Below are 22,699 nucleotides of genomic sequence, written 5' to 3'. Positions count from 1 at the left end.
GTTAATTTTTCGACCGATTCCAATACTACTAGGTGTGTGCGGAAAAGTAAAAGGAAGGCGAGTAGGAAATGAAATGAGGTTTAATGGCTTATATTATGTAGAAATATTACGAACGAAAAAAAAATATTCTCTAATTCAATTTCAATTGTTAGGTTGGATAGTCTAACTGTCTGAGGTTCAGAAAATTAAAAAAAGAAATGCCGAGTACATCATGAATGATTCAAAATATGATTTTTTTTTTTAAATCGAAGCAAATGTACATGCAAATTACAATTGGACATTACAATACGCATATTACTATTGGGATAAATGAAGTACACTGTTAGGCCAACAAAAAAAACTTTTATGCAAATTCATTCAACGCTAATGAGAAAAAAGGCCAAACAAAGGCTCATGCTACTTTCGATGAGCACAATATTCATTTCTCAGACACGAATTTGTAAAAGTGCAGCCTTAGTCATCATCGTCGTTGAACGTGTTCACCGTCAATTTTTTATCCATACGCAGTATTTAATGCACAGTTTATCGTCATGAATCGAATAATAAATTGATATTCCACTCGCTTGTAATTAATTATTGGGGATTTATCACGTACTGAAGAGCTTCGCATCGTCCATAAACAAATCCAGCCCAAACATTTTTCGCCCTCTCTCTTTCTTGTTCGTTGTATCGCTCACGTGGCCTTGCCACTTTAAATCGTAACGCTATAAATAATTGTCATTTTATTTACCAAAAAGGGATTTGTGCTTTATTTAAAATCCATCAATAAATTCTTTTCACAAGCGAATGACGGATTTGTTTATTAGACTGTAAAATGTGCTTGTGTGCTTATCAAAGATTGGCAAATGGATTTTCAAAGCTTATGAATGCAACAATTTGGAATTTCATTCTACTGTATTCAACTTTACTTTAGATTGCTGCATCCAGACCGAATGAATTATCACCAATACCTTCGTTATTTAGATGAATTCTTTTTTTATTATTTTTATTAATCATAAACTCATCATCGAAAACTAAAACTCGTTTCACGATCTCTTCAATGTTTCAAAGTCAATATCAAAAGTTTCAAATAACCTTGCTAATATACACAGTTCATTCCAAGTTACACGATACTTATTTAAACTTTATAAAATTATACTTGGAATTGCATACCACATACAAGGCATTATCCTATCGAAGCTTATGTATTCAAAGAAGACCGCATTATACAAATTAACTCCCGCAATTTGCTAGAAATTCAGTTTGATAAGAAATATGTTTTCGTCTGCGACAAGCCACACAAAAACCATTTACTGCTGCCACAGGAAAAAAAAACTATATAAATATATTCTGTCTGCTCTTTTCTGATTTATTCATCTGGGATGGGAAGGTATTTGCCAATATAATTATAATATTGATTAAATTTGAAACCACAAAATGAGTATATTTTCAATGCCAAGCTATTTTCGTCGGCTTCTTGTTACTCAAATTCATTTGCTGTTGCTTTGTGTTAATGACACATCCATTATCAAAAACCATTATGCCCATTGATGCCATTCACTATCAAATTACATATCAATATAGCCGTTATTGTTTTAGATCTGATTTAGTAACCCGGTGAATATGAATATATAAATTCTACGAATAAAAGCTTTTTAAGTAATTATTTTAAATGTTTTTCGACACTTATTAGAATATCTATCATCAAAAGTTATTCATAAGGCCTTTGTATTTGATTCAAATAGGGAATCTAAGGGAATCATGCAAAATTTTAATAATTTTCTTTTATGCACGTACATCAAGGTGAAATGAATAGCCCACAAGCCATTGAAATATTAGTTCATTACATGAAATGCTTAACTTAGGTCAGGTTCGAAGTGAGAGTTATTGGTCTCTCAATTTATATCGTTGTTTAATACTGAAACTTCGACCCAAACATATTTGATTGCTATAGAATAAAAACAGCGTATCGAAAGGTTGCATTTCAAAGCGAAACACCGTCATACAAAATACAGCAAAAAATGTATGTAAAAACAAACTTTGGTGTGCGACCGTATCATACGCTGTATTTATTCTAGAGAATTCATTTGTAAATGTTGTTGTCAAATGAAATGAACTTTTTCCAGAATTTATTATTTTTTTTTACCAAGAAAAAGTTTTTAATTGATGAACACTAGAGTTGTGTTAAAAGAATAGCCTCAGATTATTGATGAGTTTTTAAAGCATTTAAAAAAGTGAAAATATTTCTATTCATTACGCAGGCATTGACTCGGGGGATTTCTTTTCTTTTGGCTGCAAAGAATTTTATAGCTTGAAATTCTGTCAGTGAATTTAAAATTAGAGTTAAAGAATTTTAATGGAATGACAATTCATCTCTTCTTCGAATATCATAAAGCATCATCTATTTATTATTTTTATCTTACGTGCCATTTCGTCGTTTGTATCGTTCGTCGTTGTACTTATAGTTGTGAAATCAGAACTATAGCAAAACACTTTGATCTAAACAATATGTTTCGTCTCGATGGCAACATAGAGAATAAGTGCGTTGTAGCATCGAGATCTCACTGTTTAAGTGGATATGAAAACAAAATTGAAAGAAGTGAAGAAAAAAACCAATAAGCAAAAACATTTCAAGGATCAAACAAATGGAATTTACCTTTTCACTCAAACAATCCAAAAACACATTGCTAATGCCTTTCCGCATACCTATGTGTAGTCACTGTACTATTGTGTAATTGGATATATCACGAAAAGACACACCGCCTCTAGATGGAAAAATAATGACAATATCCAAAAGGCAATAAACATGCAATAGACACTTTCCATCTTGGTTTGGTCGTGGCACGAAGAAGGTAACAAAACATCGTCCAATTCGCTAGAATAATAAGAACATAGAAGACAATAAGCACAAGCACATTCCACATACATATTAGAACGAGAGAAAATGATGCATTTTTTTGTTGTTACCTACTTCTTGGGTGGACGCTCTTTTGCAGTCATAAGCGTTCATTTATTTTCAATGGAATCAAGGACACAATTTCATACCAGTAAAATTTTCAAATAACTTTTTATATTGCTACATAAACATGGGATAATGCAAGCTTTTCTCCGCTCATAATCAACATCTTTATTAGTTTGCGCAGTTAAAATTAATTTCAATGTCCCTTTGATGAAAAGAGGGAAAAATGCATAAAATCTCTATGTTCATGTTGAGTTTTCCAAGGGTCCGTTTACCTTCCACTTAATTCATTTAAAATGTTTAAATTCATTAGGTATGTTGAATGAAAATATTCGAACTATTGATTTGTGAAAAAGGTACCGTTAGAACAAAGAAAATCACGTTCATTGTATATACAGTCAAAGGATTCAACTTAAATTGTATGTTGTCTTGGTGAATTAGTGGTATTTTCTCTCTATTTTTCTGATTTAATCTAAGAAATCCTTTTTTCTACTTCATTTGAACCGATGATTTTCCATTCCGTAGCATACTTAAAGTTTGCTCAACAATTTATTTAAATCAAATTTTCCACGATATTTTTTCTAGCGGAAAATTGAAATGATTCTTCTAGTGTGGATATGAATAATTTAATTGGACGGTATTAACGATTGATTGGTTCGGCGAACGTAACAAAAATCATACAACTCTTAAAGTCACGGTTACAAATATATGTAATGTGAATAAAATTTGTAAACGGAGAAAAAGCGTATATCACCTTGTTCAATCGGTCTTCGTAAAATATTTTGAATGCAGTAAGAAAACTCTGAAGAAGTCGTCATAATGTACTTTTATTTGCACTTACCAAAAATAACCAAAAAGTTACACTTGTTCAAGTATTTAAATGTATTCCCATTTAAGAGGAAAGAAGTACTGACTCATTCATGAATTGGCTTATATACATATTTTACGGAAATTGTATTCAGTTTTTTTTACTTAACATTTTTTTTCGCGAGAAGAGTTTACATATTTCCCTTTTTTCAGTCACTTCAATAAAGTTTGTCTTCCATTTCTTGGGAACCCACAAACCGAAATATATTAGTTTGTATGAAAAAATAAAATGGGTTGGGTTATTTCAAAGCTGCACAATTTGTTGTCGTTTTTAATGCAACCAAGCTTTAGCTACAAACATACCTAGGGGACGGAAACCATTAGCTAGTTTTTTATATTTCGAGTAAAAACTAGGAAGATTAGAAAAAAACTAGCAAAAATTAGCAAAAATTATTTGATCCGCCATTTTGATACTGTGCCATGATTTGGTGACTTAATCAATTTTTTCTTTCAAGTCGACTTTTGAAAGAAACAAGTACTTTATGCACGATTTTGTATTAAAAAAGAATAATTAAACTAATTTTCACTATTATAAGTGTATAATTATTCAAAACACATAAAAATATGTCCGAATAAAGGTCCATTTTCCAAGGCGGCGATTACAATCGTGTGCGATTTCAAATCGTTGGCCAAAATCGTTAACGATTGAGATCAATGGTTTTTTTGACGCCAAAATCGTGAACGATTTATTATTTGTGGTTTTTTTGACGCCCGATTTGAAAAAAAAAAATCGTGGACGATTGCAATCGTCGCCTTGGAAAATGCACCTTAACAAAACGTCAAAATACTTCATTGTGTCAGTACAATCATTTGATTGCCATTTGACAGAACAAAAAACTAGAAAACTAGCAATTTCATAAAGGAATATTAGCATTATTAGATTATTCAAGCAATAAACTAGTAAATTAGCTATAAACTAGAAAAACTTGCATTGGTTTCTCTCCCCTAGAAACAAACTCTATACCAGATGCATCTAACAATAGAAGAAATGAGAAAAAAGTGAAAGCACATTGCTTGAAGCGACATTATACGTACATCTCGTCTCCAAGCATCTTCGGGCAGAAAATATGATTTAAATATGATGGAGAAATACTTAAAAAAAGTTTCTAAGGTCGCAGTGTAATTTCTCGACAACGTTATTTTTGATTCAAAATAGAAATTCACAAAATCTCCTCAGTAAAGGATACTGTTCGTTTTATCATGGTTAAGTCCATTTGCAGTATACCAGCATCAAGGCAACCGGGTATTTGTTCTGATACACATAATTCTGTCAGTTGCAGAGACTTTTGGATATTTCGCTATTTTTCCTTGTTAGTGAATCAAATGTTTTTTTTTTTGGTTATGACGGATGGGTCAACATAAAATGCGAAAATTTCTAGTTGGCCATTGTGCGAATGAATTTATCCTTGAAATTGATGCTTGTTCGTGACGCATTCATTCAACATCAAATATACATGCACATGGGATACAGAAATGACCAAGTTGCCTTATAAACTTGTTGAATACTTGGTTTAGTCGAGTCTCATCTACGGTACCTATCTAAATGTCAATGAGTACAATGGCACTATACTGGCGCTATAGCTACTATTGCTGCATAGTCATGTCCGAAAAAGTTAAGTTCATAACCCCAAACAGTAATTTTACTTGTTGAAGAAATGCTCACATACATTGAAGATATAAAAAAATGGCATCAACATGTTCAATGAGTGCGTGGCGATACCAGCAGCTTTCTAGATACTTCAACAGCAAACATTTATATATTGACTATCAAAACCGTTCACATTCTTATTTTCTTTCCAACTTCGTCGTCCTCTCTCATCATCAACAAGTTGGATTAACATAATTTCCCTCTTTAGCTTTATTTATTCATTTTTCGTTTTTGGTTGATGTTTTGAACGTATATTTCGATTGGCGTAGCCACGAATAAATTACTTCTTTTGATTCTCGTTTTTTTAGGATAATTGGAATATTTGATGAATAATCTAAAACGGAAAAATAATATGAAATGATTCATTTCATATTAAATTATAGACAAGAATCATGTGAATGATGTATGGCGTCGGGTTATTCTATTAATTCTGGCTTTTGCAGCTTCAATGCTATTTTATTAACTTTTTTTCGCTAAATTTCCAAAAGAAATCAACTTTTGAAAGCGATTCGATCTATAAGCAACTCAGTTGCCTATATCGCGCGAGCAAACAACGACAACGTCAAGAAATAAATTTCAATGCTGATTCTGTTGACATAGTGATTATTATTATCATTATTCTGCATCGAAATACAAATTTTATATAAATAAAACATAATAATCACAATTTAATGTGAAAAATGATTTCAAAACAATCAAGCCAAATGTAATATTAATGCATGTACTCTGTACTGACTGCGAAAACGAAAAGGCTAAATTAATATTAATCATATTGCATATGCTTCAATTTTTTGTCACTGCTTTACAAAATTGAATTGATAGCTTCGTCTATTGTATAAATGTGTTTTCATCGTCGACAACACGGAAAAACAACAACAATAATGACGGCGAGAAAAAAAACTTGTTGTCTCATACTAATTTTGTTTTTAATGCATATATGAGGAGCTTTAACGTCTTTAATAATCGTGTTTCGTACCGTCATGTGAATTTGCCGTTAATCAGGGTTGCCATGTACCTTAACTTCTGATATCACAATTTGAATTTGGCACATACAAGAGATGTATGTAGCTTTATGGTTTGGAGAAAGTATATAGTATATCTATTGGAAATTTTGTTCACGAATTGCGCAAGTCGAAATACGGCACCAATACAGTGTCACAATTTAGTATTGTCCGTGTTATTCAACGTAATATGTGTATTATTCGCCATCCACCACTGGCATTCAGTGTGTTTGATTCAATCGTCTCGTTTGAACACCTTTTCATCACTACCAGTCAACCGTTTCATTTCATCAAAAATCCACCGTCGTCGTCTTCCAAACGTGCCAAACGAAATCCAGAACACAATGTACGTACTTTTTATGTATATATGTATTTATATATGGTTGTTGAATATTGAGAGCAGTAGACGCAATTGAAAATGGAAAATTGTTCGTAGTATCATTCGGAAAAGAGCCGAAGCTCCGTTAACGTCGCGTGGTTGGTCGTCGTTGCCACGAATAGCTCGAGTTTGAACAATTAGGAAAGTTCGATTTGAATTTGTCGTTTAGTTTAGTAGCTACATTTGATCGGTTAACAACGATGACAAATTTAGTGCACACACAACGTACATAATAAACTCATACACTCAATGAAACTCTCCGTTTGAACTTACACATTGTGTGTTCTGAATTTGGCAGCAATCATCACGATTAGTGGCTTGTATTTGAATTTATTTTGAAAACTGCATGGAAACATGTTAAATCATTAACATCAAAAGAAAAAACCGAACATTATTTGACTGCATTTGATGTTTAACAGTGTATGTGACAAACTTTAAATTGATTGTGTGGTGGACTCGGTGGTGCGCATTTTAAATAATTGTGTTTGAAACGATAACAGAGAAAAAACGAAATGCAATTAAATTGTCCAACAACTTTAATTACAGACCTATAAATACTGGCCGTGTTATTTTAAGCGAAATCGGATTTCAAGTGGACAATTTATCGGTGTGTGTTTCTCATATTTTCCAATATGTCGTGTATATATTCATTATTGATTAACATTTACTAATTGAGAAATTATATTTAAAAAAAAATTGGCCAATCATTCACTACAGGACGAATTTCAAAAAAAAAAAAAAATACAACAAAAAAAATTATTTTATTCATTACAACGGTTTGACCGAACTGATTGAAAATTTAACACGGGGTAGTCTTGTCACATATTTTATTTGTGCAAATTATAAAACCAGCATATTAAGCATTCAACAAAGTTCAATGCAAAATAATCTGAGATAATCCGTACGTTACATTTAAATCTCATGTGTTTCTGCACAAATACATACATAATCGATAATATTAACAATCGAATGTGTTTCTCATCGTGTTGGGTTAGTTTTTTTTGAAGCGAGGGGATTTGGCATTTGGTTTCTTTTTATTTTTGAGTTCAACAATTTTTTTCTTTTTATTATTACGCTTACCTTTTAACACTTTTCATACAAAATCTATCGAAACTTACATCGAATGTAATGTATTTTGATCTTTAGTTTTTCAATCAACGAACATACGTACCCTTATTTAATACATTTCTGTATCAAAAGTTTAAAATCAAAGCACTGATTCAATCTGATTAGTATGTATGTGTTCTATTAAATTTCATTTTATTTAAAATGTAAATAAATACATTTATATCGAAAACGTAGTCGTGAATACATTCGAAGCCAATGAAAGAATTCTACCAATGAATGTCAACTAAAAAGTTATGCTTTCTGTTTTTGAGTTTTGTTCAGCAAACATACATATAAAAAGGGTCAAGACGACACATACTTATTTAGATTAAACCACATTTTGAAGTCCCTTGAAGAGTTTTCTTGAAAACTCAAATGAAGCACGAATTGTCATCGATTTTTAGTGCCATGCATAGCCTTCGGGCGAAGAAAATTATGTGTTCAATTAAACAAAGGAAAATGGTCATACTCTACTTTTGAATCTATTTCAAAAATTAGAAAGATAATATATTCAATAAGCCTTTTTTTTAGTTTTTAGAGTTGTAAAGTTAATTAAATACTTTAGACCAACGGTGTATAGCCATATAACCATTATACATGCAAATTTATTTTTGCAAACAAATGTGAAAATCCATTCTACTTACTGGTTTTTCAGCTTATTCATGCGAAGAGCAAACACGCTAGCTTTCATTACATGTAAAAAAACGAGATACTGTTTTAAATTTATCATTTAAATTATAAAATGATGCATGTTCTATATATATGTTGGCAAATAACAGTTCTATATATATATTGGCAATCGAGATATAATTTTGACGTTACCAAAGTTTAATTGGCAGATTGGCACACTTATACTCTTGATCGTAAATACACAGACAGATAAATATTTGTGTATATTCACCGAAAAAAACATGGAATGGGCAAAATAATATTGAATGAAATTATAAAACTGAGCTGGAGAAAAGATACGCAACAGTTCATCAATGAAAATGGCCGTTCATATTTAATAAGAATTGATTGATATTTATCACAGTCAATCATAACATGAAAAATAACAATTGCACTGTTTTTTTTTTCGAAAGAGTTTAATAACTAAATTTGTTCATTGACGAATGTGACGACCACGATACCATAGAAATCAAATACGACCTTATTTAGTTCTCATTCCGTCTTTACCTGTATATTTTTATTACTATGTATATGTTGTTGAATTCAATTATGTTTTTTTTTTAAATACCAATAGACGGATCTCGGAAATAAGGTTTACAGTTTACACATTCACATTGCTATGCTATCCAATTTTTTTTTTGGATTTTGATGGAATGTAAATTTTCAGTTGGATTCCCCAAACCGAAAAGCAACAGGTTAAGTCAATTGGAATGTTCTTTGCGAATAATTCATAAGATGAATAATAGGGGTTTCATTGTCATGGTATATAGTATTTATTACATTTAAGCCGTGCAATAGATATCAAGCATCAGAACAAGAGCACACTTTACTTAAATAGAGACTAAAGAAATGAATGAATGAAAACATTGCTCAGAATATTTTGAGTAGTAATTGAACACACTTGATTCGATCATCAATAATTCAGCAATTTTTTGTTTCTATTTCATAACTGCCATTCAATCGGAATTTTCACGGTAGATATACATTAAAAACAATGAATTTATCTGTCCAACGAAAGAAATGCGAGAGAAAAAAGCTTATTTAATTTAATAAGGAAAATTCCGAATCAATTTCCGGCACATCTTTATTGTGCACATTTCTTTCATTCGAAAATATTATTCAAAAAAAAAAAAATATCTTGAGACAACTGCTTTTCACGTTAGATTTTCCCTGTATCTAGAATACTCAGAACCAATTGTATTTTGATGCTTTGATAAATGAGGGACGGTGGTAACTAATGTTGATTTTGACCTTTAAGTATGGAGATAGAAAAGCAAATAAAAACACCAGAAATTATTTGGCTGTTAGTTTAGTGAAAAAAAAAATAAACGGAATGGCCAAGACAAATGATTCGATGGTGCTTATTGTTTCTGTCGATGCGTCGATGTGGTTTTCATGCGTCAGCATAATCGATGTTTAAGAAATAAATGCACCAAAAGACCCCAAAAAGGACGGGAAAAATCGAAGGGAAAAGCTTCATCATCGAAAGTGATTATTGATGAAGTTGATGTGATGATGAGTACAGCTGATAGACGGCACCCATCCCACAGAGCTCAGTGCTGCTGTTAACCCACTATTTGATCTTATCTATTATTGATTGACGAAAATATATTTTCGTTTGACCACGAACATATTCGATGTGTCCTACACAGATTTATCTAAGTCTTTGTCGATTTATGAAAATCTATGTATGAAAAATATTTGGACGCTTATGATTTGTATCATGTAAAAATAACAAAAATAAACAACCAGAGAATTTTAATATTTTTTTCTCTTCTGGAATATGAATGGAAAGTAATGTAATTTTTCATTGTCTTTATTTACAGGTAAATACACACACACACATTGTGATCCAAACTTGCTTTTGCGCTGCTTCACATTTTACAAGTATTTTGCACTTGAATTCACATCAACAACAAGCTATTTTGAAATAATACATCAAGGTAACAACAAGCGACAAACATAGCACGTGCAATCAATTTTAGAAAATAATTTTTTGACGGGGTTCGATATGCTTCCGCGTATTTTACCCCATAGACATCTATTAAATTTTTGATTTCATTCATTCTCTTTTCTCCTTCCATCTCTTACTTTTCGGTTATTTTGTAAAGAAAGGAAAACTTATAAAAGTAATGTATTGCTTTTGTTACTTTTTTTAAGGTTTCTTTGTGTTTACGTTTATAAAATGCAAAAGGCATGCGACTTAAATTTAAATTTATTAGATTGAAGTTGACGCGTTGTGCTTTAAAAAAAAGAACGAGTAAATAGCGCATGTAAAATATGTAAAAGCCAATCAGGGTTTGATTGGGATGATAAGCGTGTAAACAGAATATAAAATCTCTCAAATATATACAGACGAGAACATTGCGCGCATTCGATCAAGTACATTCCACTACTATATTCTTCAATTTTTGCAAGTTAGAAAGCACACCAAAACTGCAACAGAAAATTGAATCTCATCTAGGGATTTGTATTTTTAATACGACTAAGATAAACATTCTGATGTAAAGTATCAGAGTTGAATGAATGTCTAAGTACACCAAAGTGACTAAAAATCAAAATGGAAAGCCAAAACGAAAAGTTAAAAATAAAATGATCATTTATGTTTTTTTTTTCGTTTGGAGGACGAGCGGAACAATAACGAAAAGGTACACACACAATGTATATGTTAATGGAAAATAAGAAAAACAAATAATGTAAAAAAATGAAACGTGTGCAATTGATTATAAGAAACAAAGTGAAAAAAAAGAAACGTAAACTCTTTTGATAGTTGTGGCAAACAACACGACTTGCTCACATAATATTTGTAGTTCTTGCTACCACTGCTGAAGGTTTTCAATTTCATTTTCTCCGCTTTTGTTATGAACCGAATTCCATTTCAAATCCAAGTCAGAATGATTCGCAGGTGCATTGAAACATACACAACACCACAACAGCACAATACAGCTCACAGAATGAATAAAACAAGACAGTTGAAGTGCATGGGGTTGAATGCCTTCGATAAGCACACACACAAAGTGAAAATGGAAGAAAAACTTTCGGCGTGAATGGTTTTAGCAAAAGCAACATGTCAAGAAACAAAAACGACAGCTACATAATCAACAATGATACGGAGGGAAAAAAACTAATCCATTCAATAGAAAAATAAACAAAATTGAAAACGAAACGGAACAAATATTCTATACGGGTGGCTGATTGTGTCTGTTGTTGCTGGGCAGCCCGCTGACTGAGTGAAGCGAGAGAGCACAGCGGCATTAAAGAAGATGGCAACGACGCAAACAACTGTGTTTTTTGTGTGTTTTTTTATCAAGTGCGCGCGCATTTCTGTGCAAACCGAAACATTAAGCACATTCGGTGAATATCAAATTAAATGAAAACTCACATGGACACACGTGTAAAATGTGCAATTTGAAAATCATTTTGCAGTTTAAAACAACAAGCGAACACATATCAACCAACGAAAGCAATTACTTTCTGCACGATGTGCCCGTTTCTCCCTGTACCTTTCATATACATGATTATCGATCAGTTGATTCACAGTCGAATGCATTTTTAATGTGGACTCACAAATTAAGCGGGATGTAGCGAGACATGCCAAACATACAGCTGCGTTTAAATAAAGAATTAGGTTTCATGCAATACGTTTTCCATTCGCAACTTAGTTGCTCTATTACTGTCTCACTCCTCACCACTCCTGCCCCCATTGCACATACAGCATGCTTAATCTGAAGCCATTCATTTCAAGCCCATATTTATCAGTTTCATAAATATTGTGCAAATAAATCGTTGCCGTATTGACCTGTCAAACCTTCTATATTTTCAATTCGTATACCATTGCGTGTGAATTCAACTGTTTTTTTTTTCTTCACAAAAAGTCAAACTACTTCAAATGTAAGCAATAAGTAATGCATGTTCAACGATTTTACGCATACATTGTTATTGTTAGATTAAATAAATAATAAATCTCATGACAAATACTTCGTTACTACTAATAAATATACGTATTACGTATACAATGCAACACCAGTAAAAACATTCACAAAGACTGCTAAGAAAATAGAGAAACAATTTTCTTTTTCATTTATTTTCTTTGTCACTTTGAATTGTTGCAAGTTTTGAATAGTTTTGTTTGAGTTTCACATATAAACTGATATCCTTTCTCCTCACCTTATATCTATCTGATATCCATTGGATGATTGTTCTACTTGAAAAGTTTTCAACATGTCTGCATCATCATTGCAAAACTTTATAAAATGCACAAAAACTATTTGCAAAGAAAGAATCAAGAAAAAGTTCTATATTCTGTTGAGTAGTACTCAATTATTTCGTAAAGTTGTATGTTTATTGGTAACGACGGTGTTTTTACATTTCATCGTGGATCTGGAAAACATCATTGGGGCTTCTAATAATAATAATAGTATTAATAAATCGTTGATACTGTTAAAAGGGAAATTCACATTTTCAATTTATATCTTTTGTATGTATATGTATCAAGAATTATTTAAAAAAAGAAATATGAACACATAAACAACAATACAATATTAGACCACTTGGCATGATAATGAAGCATTCAAAAATGCACGATAAAGAAATGAAAATGAATAACTTGCCCTATCAATCATAAGTATTACATTTTTTTGTTCACGATTCTGACGAGAATCGACGGTTTTCAGCGGACAAACGGGCTATTAATCAAATATTGAATGGGATATTTCCTTGTAATTTCGTCAGATTCATCGAACCGCGATCACGAAATAACGAGAATAATAGAATATACTGTTGATTTAACTGAATATCAAGCGTTTGCTCAGGGTTGTTTTACACAGTGAAATATCAAAAGTTTTACATAGATACTCGCAACCAATTCAAGATACTTTTTCAATCATTTGTGGTCAGTTTCGATGAAATCCAATCAAAAATATCGACTACGATATGCAGTCCTAATTAGAATTCATGTTGCTTTTGTTTGTGTATCGATGCCCCGTAGCCTTTGAGAAAACCCGAACGAAGCCAAATTTAACAAAAATCAGACTAACAACAAACTTCAGCTTCAAGACCTACAAAACACAACCAAAAAATATAATAAATTTGATTTTATAAATGTATATGTCGAACAGTTTTCCATGCTTGAGCTTAACAAATATAAATTAAATGAAAAAAAAAACTTTCTCGTTTTCGGCTTTAATACTTGAAAACACGCTCAAGTTTTCCACTCGTCGCAATGGAAGGTGGTTCAAATTTTGCGAATATATTTTTTTAATATAATTGGCAACAAAGAAAGGTTAAATGTGCATCGAATAATATGGTGCGACTGCCATGGCAGCAGATTGCGACGGCCTACATGAAAATGTAATCGCACAATGACGCCAATGCACAAGTAAAAACTTTGGACAGGTTAACAGCATAAATGCTTTAGTAAACGCTACAGCCAAAAAATATGGAATTAAATTGTATTTCAATCGCACAATTGGAATTTTGGATTCAAGTAAGGTCAACATTTATTTTTCCATTATTTTACTATTTTTTGCTACCATCTCGACGGTCCATTCGTTCTATACTAGGGTGGAACATTTTCGGAATAATTTTGCGGCCACTTGGAAAAACATGTCTTATTGTCTCCAGATTCAAGATATGAAAGAATTTTCTATTTTCTATTTGACATAAGACAGCGACTTGAAATAAAAGGAGTCCATTTTACTGGAAAATCATAAAAAATCGCCGTGAAAACTTGTGAATCATATTTTCTGACCAAAATTTCAGAAGCTCAAATACGAAAAAAACGAAAATTTTGTATGGGAAATTACAGATTTACATTTTACAGTAACACATTACAATTGTAACGAAGCATTACTGTAATGCTATTACAATTGTAATGTTAGATTTTAGCATTACCAGTAATAGCTATTGCAATGCTTTGTTACAATAATAATGTGTTACTCAACGCTGCCGCTAATGTCAAAAATCTAACATTAATATTGAGACTTTTCCACACAACTTTAAGTTGAAAATATATTTATAATAGATGGCGTCTGTGTCCGCTCTAAGCTCATCATCAGACAATATATTTAGCTGTCGTCATCTGGATATTACAGCTCATCTGGATATCGTCAGCAGATGATACAAAGTGAAAACAATAGAAGTGATTGTTATAGGTATATAAGCTTGTTATATACTGGTATTACTATAATAATCACTTCTATTGTTTTCACTTCGCATCATCTGCTGACGGCATCCAGATGAGCTGAAATATCCAGATGACGGCAGCCAAATATATTGTCTGCTCATCATTGAAATTGCTCATCAACCCAATCAATTTCAATGATGACACAAGCAGACACAAACGCCATCTATTGTAAATATATTTCCAACTTAAAGTTGTGTTGAAAAGTCTCAATATTAATCTTAGATTTTTAACAATACGGGTAACATATTGTTATTGTAACGAAGCATTACTGTAATGCTATTACAATTGTAATGTCAGATTTGTAGGATTACAGTAATATCTAATACAATTGTAGTAGCTATTACAAACATTTATGTTAATGTAATGGTTAGTAACATTACAATTTTAATGCCGGTAAATCTGTATGGGAAATAAAGTTGAATTTTTTTTCATATCTTGAATCTGGTGACCATAAAACATGTTTTTCCAAGTGACCATCGATCATATATGACACCAAATTTGAAAAATAGTTCCACCCTATACCTCATTTTGTGTTGTTTGACCTGTCAGAAACAAAAACAAAAACTTTGAACGAATCTCATTCCAAGTGCTTTTCTCCAGCATTGCTGTTTTAAGAGAAAAAAAATGCATTTTGCAATATTGACGTTTCACACAGAAATAAAAAAGGTCACAGGTATATTAGAGACAACAATCCAATGAATTGAACAAATGGTACTGTTTTTGACCGCAATGAAAAAAATACATTTCAACATTTTTGCAATCTAAACAAATGAATTCTAAATACAGCGAATTCCGTCACGTTACTTGCAAAGAACTTTCGTTCAGAAGGGATGGTGGAAGTGGAAGAAAGTGTTATGTTTATGTAAACGAAACTCATAAAATAGAGTTGAGAGACATATTGTGGCAAAGCAGCCCATCCCATGGCATAACATTTTTACACCAAGTTTACAAAAATTCAACACTGAATTCTGTTGTCACGTAAGCTTTTTGGTGTAATTTTGACCGTAACATAACATTTACATGGTTATATATGTAATTAAACCTTTTGTTATGGGACTTAGATAGGATAGAGCATATCATATGTTTTTCTCGTGCAGACTGCAGAGCAAAAAAAAATGAATAAAAAACGATGACAAGAAAAACATTGTTGAAATTAGCTTCGTCACCAAAAATGGATTCCGCTATATTGCATGGCATTTTGTTGCGATATTAATACCAATTTGTATACATGCACGCAACAATACAGACAATGTATTGAGCTGAGCTTATCTAGCTAAATAGCTAGTCTCGTCGCTAGGTCTTCGGTTTTGAGTGTTGAGTATTATACTTATATGAATATTCTTCTTTTTAACATCTTTTATTCCTTTAATAATAATATTTGTCATTTTTTCATACATCTTAATGTTCAGATTACATTTTTATAATGTGCATAGTTCAGAGTAGAAAATAGGGTTAAAAGCAGTTGATTTCAACCACAATAAAATAATTTGGCTGGTTGAGTATAGCTCAGTATAATGTTTGTTCAAAAGCAAGGTGTTTTTAGTTTGGGTGATAGTCGACGGATGGCACAATCAAGTTGAATTTCGTTCGAGTAATGATTTCATGAATTTTTGTCTATTTTTTCTTTTAAATTGGAAAGTTCATTACACTAATAGGACTGCCAAAGATTTATGCCTGGGAATGCCACATGTGCCTTTATACACTTTAATGAAAATTTATTCCTCGTAAATTCGATTAAATTTGGATAATCATACAGACATGTTTCTATTAATGAACCGAAGTTCGAAGTACATATGTTGTATGAATGTATAAAAATTTGATTGGATCCCATAGTTCGAGAATGTCATTTGGGAATATTGTTTATCGATTTTATTTATTCATACGCTGTAATGGCTGTAATTTCCACACGATTCAACAAAAAGCGTTCAAAGCGTTACACAATGTAATAATAATATTTTCAAAGAAAAAATCAATCACTTTCTTTCTGCGATATCTCCGTATTTTTATTTGAAAACTCTCATAATATGTATTTGATTACTTTGCACTTTCGATCACAGAGTCAATTCGTTTGACTGACAGTTTACTAAACTAAGTTTACGATTAATGAGCAGTGTTTCCGTTGTAATTAGAATAGCTTCACGCTGATTTCGATTTTATTTACAGGTAAATAAAAATCTAATCGATAAACATCATTATTGTGTACACAGAAAAACGTTCTGACTTACATATGTTTGCTGAATATGAACGGTAAATAAATTGAATGGAAATAATTCCAACATGGGGGTAGCGGGTTTCTCATATCTTTGCGTTAAGCCGTCAGTTTGGTCATGTTTTCGCAATACTCCTGTGTTTGTTCTATTATTGAATGACATTCTGATTAAACGTTTGATTCCAGATTTGATGTTCATCCCTCGTTAAGTACATTTTCAAATTATGTCAGCAAACGTCTCAACCTTCGTCCTACATATTAAAAATATATGATTTGCCTTTGGAGATAAACATCAAAACACAAAATAATTTGAAAAAAAATCAGTCATACTATACATGTATCCATTTTCTTTTGCTTTCGTTGTCATTTTTATTTTATTATTATTATCGCATAAAACAAATGAAACAAAAAAAGAAAGCGGTCAAATTCAGTGCCATAAGCGCATGATAAATCGATTAAAAACGAGCTCGACAATGTGCTTGCTGAATGAGTGTTTCCAATTATGTTCAATTTGTGTGCGATTCTTTGTTCACCAAAAAAATTTCCTGAATTATTTTCTTTTTCTTTGATTTTGTTTCTCTAAGGCCTATGAAGATTTGAGGCACAATCACTCTCTCACTTATTCCGACTTATGTGCCCATTTGAGCGAGTAAGTGTTTCAGATTTATCACAATTTCTTTTGTTCGTTCATCAAACAAAGCGGAAAAAGAAGTAAATTCCATTTTTATTCCACTTTTTATCACACTCCGTTTTCATGTTGCCCGCACCATATAGTCTTTGAGGGATTTGGCTTTGTGTACTCCTTTTCGTCGTAAGCTGTGCAATCGTTTGATTTGTTTGCACCAAATTTAGCATTTTGTTTGTATTCGTTTTTGTCCTTTTGTTATATATGAATTTCTTTTTTTCAGCCTTGAGTTTTTTTATATTTACAAAATATTTTGTCGGCTTTGGAATGTAACAAGGATTGTGAAATAAGGCAGACACATAATTCGTCATGCGTAACAATTCAGTAAAACATTAAATCGGTCTATGGAATTTGGTCACCTTCATGTAATTGATGCTAAAGTAATTGTGATAAAATGAAATGAAATCTACGCAAATTATCAGACGGTGTTTCGTTAACGAGCCTGAACCACACGTGTATACGTATATAGAAGAAAACCTTACCTATTCTCAGAAATTCCAAAATGTTTTTGGCAGTTTTGTAAAACTCGAATCAAATTATTCATATTTTATTCAGCTAGAATTTATATTTGTAATGCCAGACATTTGGTCAGAGAAACAAATGCTCAAAAAGACTATAATAATGATATAGTTACAATTGATGTGACACTTTGGATTTCATATATTATGAATGTGTACAATTGATGATAAACATATCAATTGTTGCATAAACTGAATCATCAATCTTATAATTATTAATGTGCATGAAGAAATATGATATTGAATTGTTTGAAGTTATCAAATATAAGAAGAAATCGTTAATTTTGATTATAAAAATATCGAATTAGCAGCTCATGAGCAAAAGCTAATTTAACGTTTTCAATTGCACTAGACTAACATAAGATCAAATTGGAATTTTCCGTTATATAGATATATAAAATGAAGTATGCTATAATATGACTCAATCAATATTAAGATATATGCAGCAAACAAGATTTTTGCGAAGCGCAAAATTATGTTTAAGTTGTCGCTTGTGTTGCTATTACTGTTGTTTTATCGAGCGAACGCGTATACAATTTATGAGTACATGAACAGTATGGGTTTTCTTTCATCCGCGACGATAATATTATGCGTTAGTGAGTAAACATATAATTTATGGATAGAAAATGAGTTAAAAGAAATTGCCTTAGCAGTTAGTGGAAAAATATTTTGAGTTTCGTGGATATGAATTTTCTTACAGCATGAATAAATAGATCATAAGCGTGCACATGAAACAAAAGAAATCTCTCGGATTTAGTTAAACGACTTTCAGCCAAAGAATAGAATGCGAACGCTCTCACTGTGAAAAGAAGAAAATAAGAGAGAGAGGGAAGCAACAAACAGTAAACGATTCTGGATTTTGCCGGAAGCTTCATTATGCATTCTTGGTGCTAGAAACATTATCGCATTTACGCAGCCATCTCAATCAAGTGAGTATGTGTTTGTGAGAGCAAAACTAACTAAAACAAGTGCAAGCACTTTAAACTCCCGTCACAAATAATAAATGTTTTGTGCGTTTTAAGCACACAAGAGACATATATTCCACAATCAATGTTCTAATATGGATTTTTTGTTTGATCGTTTGATGGAAAGCCTACATCTTTGATATATAGGCGTAGACAAACTGTGAAATGTATGCGATATGAGATGACATAAACTCATATCCGAGGACAATCACTTTGCATTTTATATTTTATGTGTGGAAGCTCGTTTGCATGGCATACCACTTGCCCGAGCATGGCAAATGGCTTGTGTCAACTTCAACAATGTCGAAAATCAACATCATCACAAATCCGATTTTTTTAAACACAACAAAAACAAAAATAACATTTAACCCTTCAAAGAACTCCCGGCAACTGTTCTCACGACAAAATGGATTTTATCTTAGTGATTGGTGCTAGAATAAAGGTATTATACACAACAGGTGACATTTTGCCAAAGTATTAAAATACACCAATTTCAAAGTTTGCGCCATTAAAAATCATTCTATCACACAAATTTATGGTATTTTACGAAGAATTTAAACATTGTATTCAAAGTAGTTGTGAAAACTTTGCCGTTTTCTGTGTCGTTTAACGTCGACGTGTTGGGACGTTAGATAGATTAACGTTGACGACCATATCGATTTTTTTACTGACATTTTAAATGATGCGTATAAATAAATAAAATATTTAGATAAAGAATTTCTTTTAAAGGAGACAAAGTGGAAAAGTACAAGTACATATAAAGCTAAAATGTTCACTTATATACATTGAATAATTAAAATAGTTTTCTGTTGAAAATTGTCACGGCATTTGTCAGACGCAGATCCATTTTCAACAAAAAGAAGATCTATGCTTCGATACCTTGAAATGAATCATATGCCAACGTAATATAGAAAATGGTCGACACGCATGAAAATATCTGTGTTCCCCAGTCATTATTTACATTGAATCATATTCTCGCTATTATGTCGGGTCGCAAAGAGGCGAACATGTCACATTCAATTCAACCAAAGTGAAATAATTCGATAAACGGAACTCTCGCCTTCGATTATTTCGGTGTATTTCACACAATCCATGGCAACTGTTGGAACCAAAATAAATAGGAAATTAAATACAATGTATGCGTTGTTACCTTTTTTTTGTTCGTTTTGTATTCTCGTTTTTTAACATTTAATAAGCATATTGAAGGTGCTAAAATAAGTAATTTTTTATAAGGAAATTCGCTTCAACTGTTTTACATTCAATATCCATTCAGGTGGTAGATTTTCACTTTTTACAATTGGTTCCGTCAATTCATATGCGACCAAAACGAAAACGATACGATATGAGACCATAATATAAATGATACACCGGCTGACATCTGATTCACAGGCTATAACATTAGTATGCAAAAAGTATTATGGAACGAATGCATAAATAAAGAAGAATTACAGGTAAAACGAGTGACGATGAATACGTACACGCAACACACACACATATACATATTCGCCCGGACGAAACCAATCGTAATGCTTTGAACATTTGATGCCGCCTTTTTGCTCTCCGTTTTTCTTTATTTCTGTTTTGTGATGTAAATCAACATTTCGCGTAAAAATCTTTTCATCCTTTTTGACATTACACATTGGTGGCAGCTCCTCATTTTTAGCCAACATATCACATGAAGGGAACATTTACCTTACGCGAAATTGAGTAATAAACTGAAAGATGAAAATGACAAATGAAATGCACAATAAAGGCGCTTATCAAACGAACATTTATTCTTCTTCTTCTCATTCTGTTGCTTTAAACAAGAAATATTACGTTCAAAAAATCCAGCAAATGCTTTCCATGACTAATCTTCATCAAGCATGTTATGTTTCTTTCTCCATTTGAATATATTACTTTTTTTTCTTCTCTCAAGACAATTGACGATGATATCCAGATCCTTCTCTATCGCATTGGTTTCATTTGTCTGACATCCACATGTGAATTGTGGCAAAATATATTATTTCTAGCATAGATCATTACCACAAACGAACAGATTTATGTTGCTTTTGCTGTATTCCTATATAAATAATACATTGAGGGGAGATGAAGCGTTATAAAAGTCATTGGTGAAGCCATTTGGTGTTTTAATACTAAAATAAAAATAACATTGATCATACATAAAAATATTTTACGAAATGTGATATAATATTTCGTTCTGGTGTCTCGGCGTAAGCAAATATGATTGCAAATTTTGAGAAGTCATAAGCAAAGGTCGAATTCGTTTAAATTGAACACGAAAATAAAATGGTGAATTTTCGAAGGAGATAAAATTGAAGAAATTGGATTTTGTTGCCTAGGTGACCGACAGTCGAACCCAAACATGTTATAACATGTGCACAAAAACATTTGATTATTTTCTGAATTTATTTTGTCAGACAAGAAATAGCGAAGAAGAAGCTTGTACTGTTCTCTACCAAAAACGATCGCAAAAGTAAAGCCAGTGCATTTGATACGACGATGAAAAGGCTCGCTTGAAAATCTTCATTTCGATATGCATAACGTCTATCCAAATAATTTGAGATAAGCTTTACAACAGTCTCCGCTCTGAATTCGTGCAAACTATATACAAGTGTTGTTTGATGCTTTTTTTCTTCATTTTTTTTTTGCACCAATATTTGTTTTAACGCGTCTCAAGGTTTATTCTGCAATCCCCATTTATACAATACATACGTGTTGGTATATTGGACAAGCAAATAAACGTGAATAATCTCATTTTTACACACTGAAATATTGGCAATGGTTTCGTGATGGATGGATGCAAACGTCGAAATAAATTGCGTTATGATGGTGCATATTACGAATTACGACGTTGGTTTCTGCTTTCATCCTACTGGCAAAGTTTAAGTTTGAGGTTCGAGTTCAAATCGAAAATGAAGTGAAATGAATTATTTAAACACCAAAGAACCAAAGTTTTGTTGTTTTCATGCTTTTTATATGCAACAAACACCAAACAGATAAAGTATACAATCGGATACGACAATGTTGTTGTCGAAACACCCGAAAATCCATTTATATTTCAATGAAGACGCTAAAATCCAACACAACGCTACAAAATAAACATTTTAGTATTTGTGCGATACGTACACGTGCAATTTCGTTGTATGTTTGTGTGTATATTATATCAAATAAAAAACCTCTATCAAGGTGAAAAACGAGTGACGAGACCAAAATTTGAAACACAAAATTTCTGATATCAATTTTGTGACGAAAATAGTTGGTAGATATATTTTCTGTGTACTGTGAATATAAACTTAATATACATTTGTATATTCGAAACGTTGCAAAAATTCTCTTCTTTTTACTTTGAGTTCATGCTGATGCAATGAAGCAACGTTCCGAATTTACAAATGTATATTAAGTTTATATTCACAGTACACAGAAAATATATCTACCAACTATTTTCGTCACAAAATTGATATCAGAAATTTTGTGTTTCAAATTTTGGTTTCGTCACTCGTTCTTCACCTCGATAGAGGTTTTTTAT

General features: G+C 31.9%; 1 protein-coding gene across 10 annotated transcripts in view; it reads left to right on the top strand.

The window, feature by feature from the left end:
* Nucleotides 1–22,699, top strand: part of LOC116349940 (high affinity cGMP-specific 3',5'-cyclic phosphodiesterase 9A) — a 121,447-nt gene that overhangs the window by 16,619 nt on the left and 82,129 nt on the right. The window contains exons 1-2 of one of the 10 annotated variants that reach the window (XM_031781612.1): nt 6,714–6,800; nt 10,436–10,552. The exons of 5 other annotated variants lie outside the window; for them this stretch is intronic. The gene's annotated coding sequence lies outside the window, so the exon portion shown is untranslated. Of the gene's footprint in view, nt 1–6,713; nt 6,801–6,930; nt 7,441–10,435; nt 10,553–22,699 lie in introns of those variants that run through there. 4 more of the 10 variants (XM_031781616.1, XM_031781610.1, XM_031781618.1 and 1 more) reach the window with 4 other exon arrangements.

Source organism: Contarinia nasturtii, unplaced genomic scaffold (genome assembly GCF_009176525.2).
Source record: "Contarinia nasturtii isolate CC-2019 unplaced genomic scaffold, AAFC_CNas_1.1 Cnas_scaffold_3175, whole genome shotgun sequence".
NCBI classification, from domain to species: Eukaryota; Metazoa; Arthropoda; class Insecta; order Diptera; family Cecidomyiidae; genus Contarinia; species Contarinia nasturtii.
The sequence above is the reverse complement of the archived record's forward strand: the minus strand, read 5'-3'. Positions and strand labels throughout refer to the sequence as shown.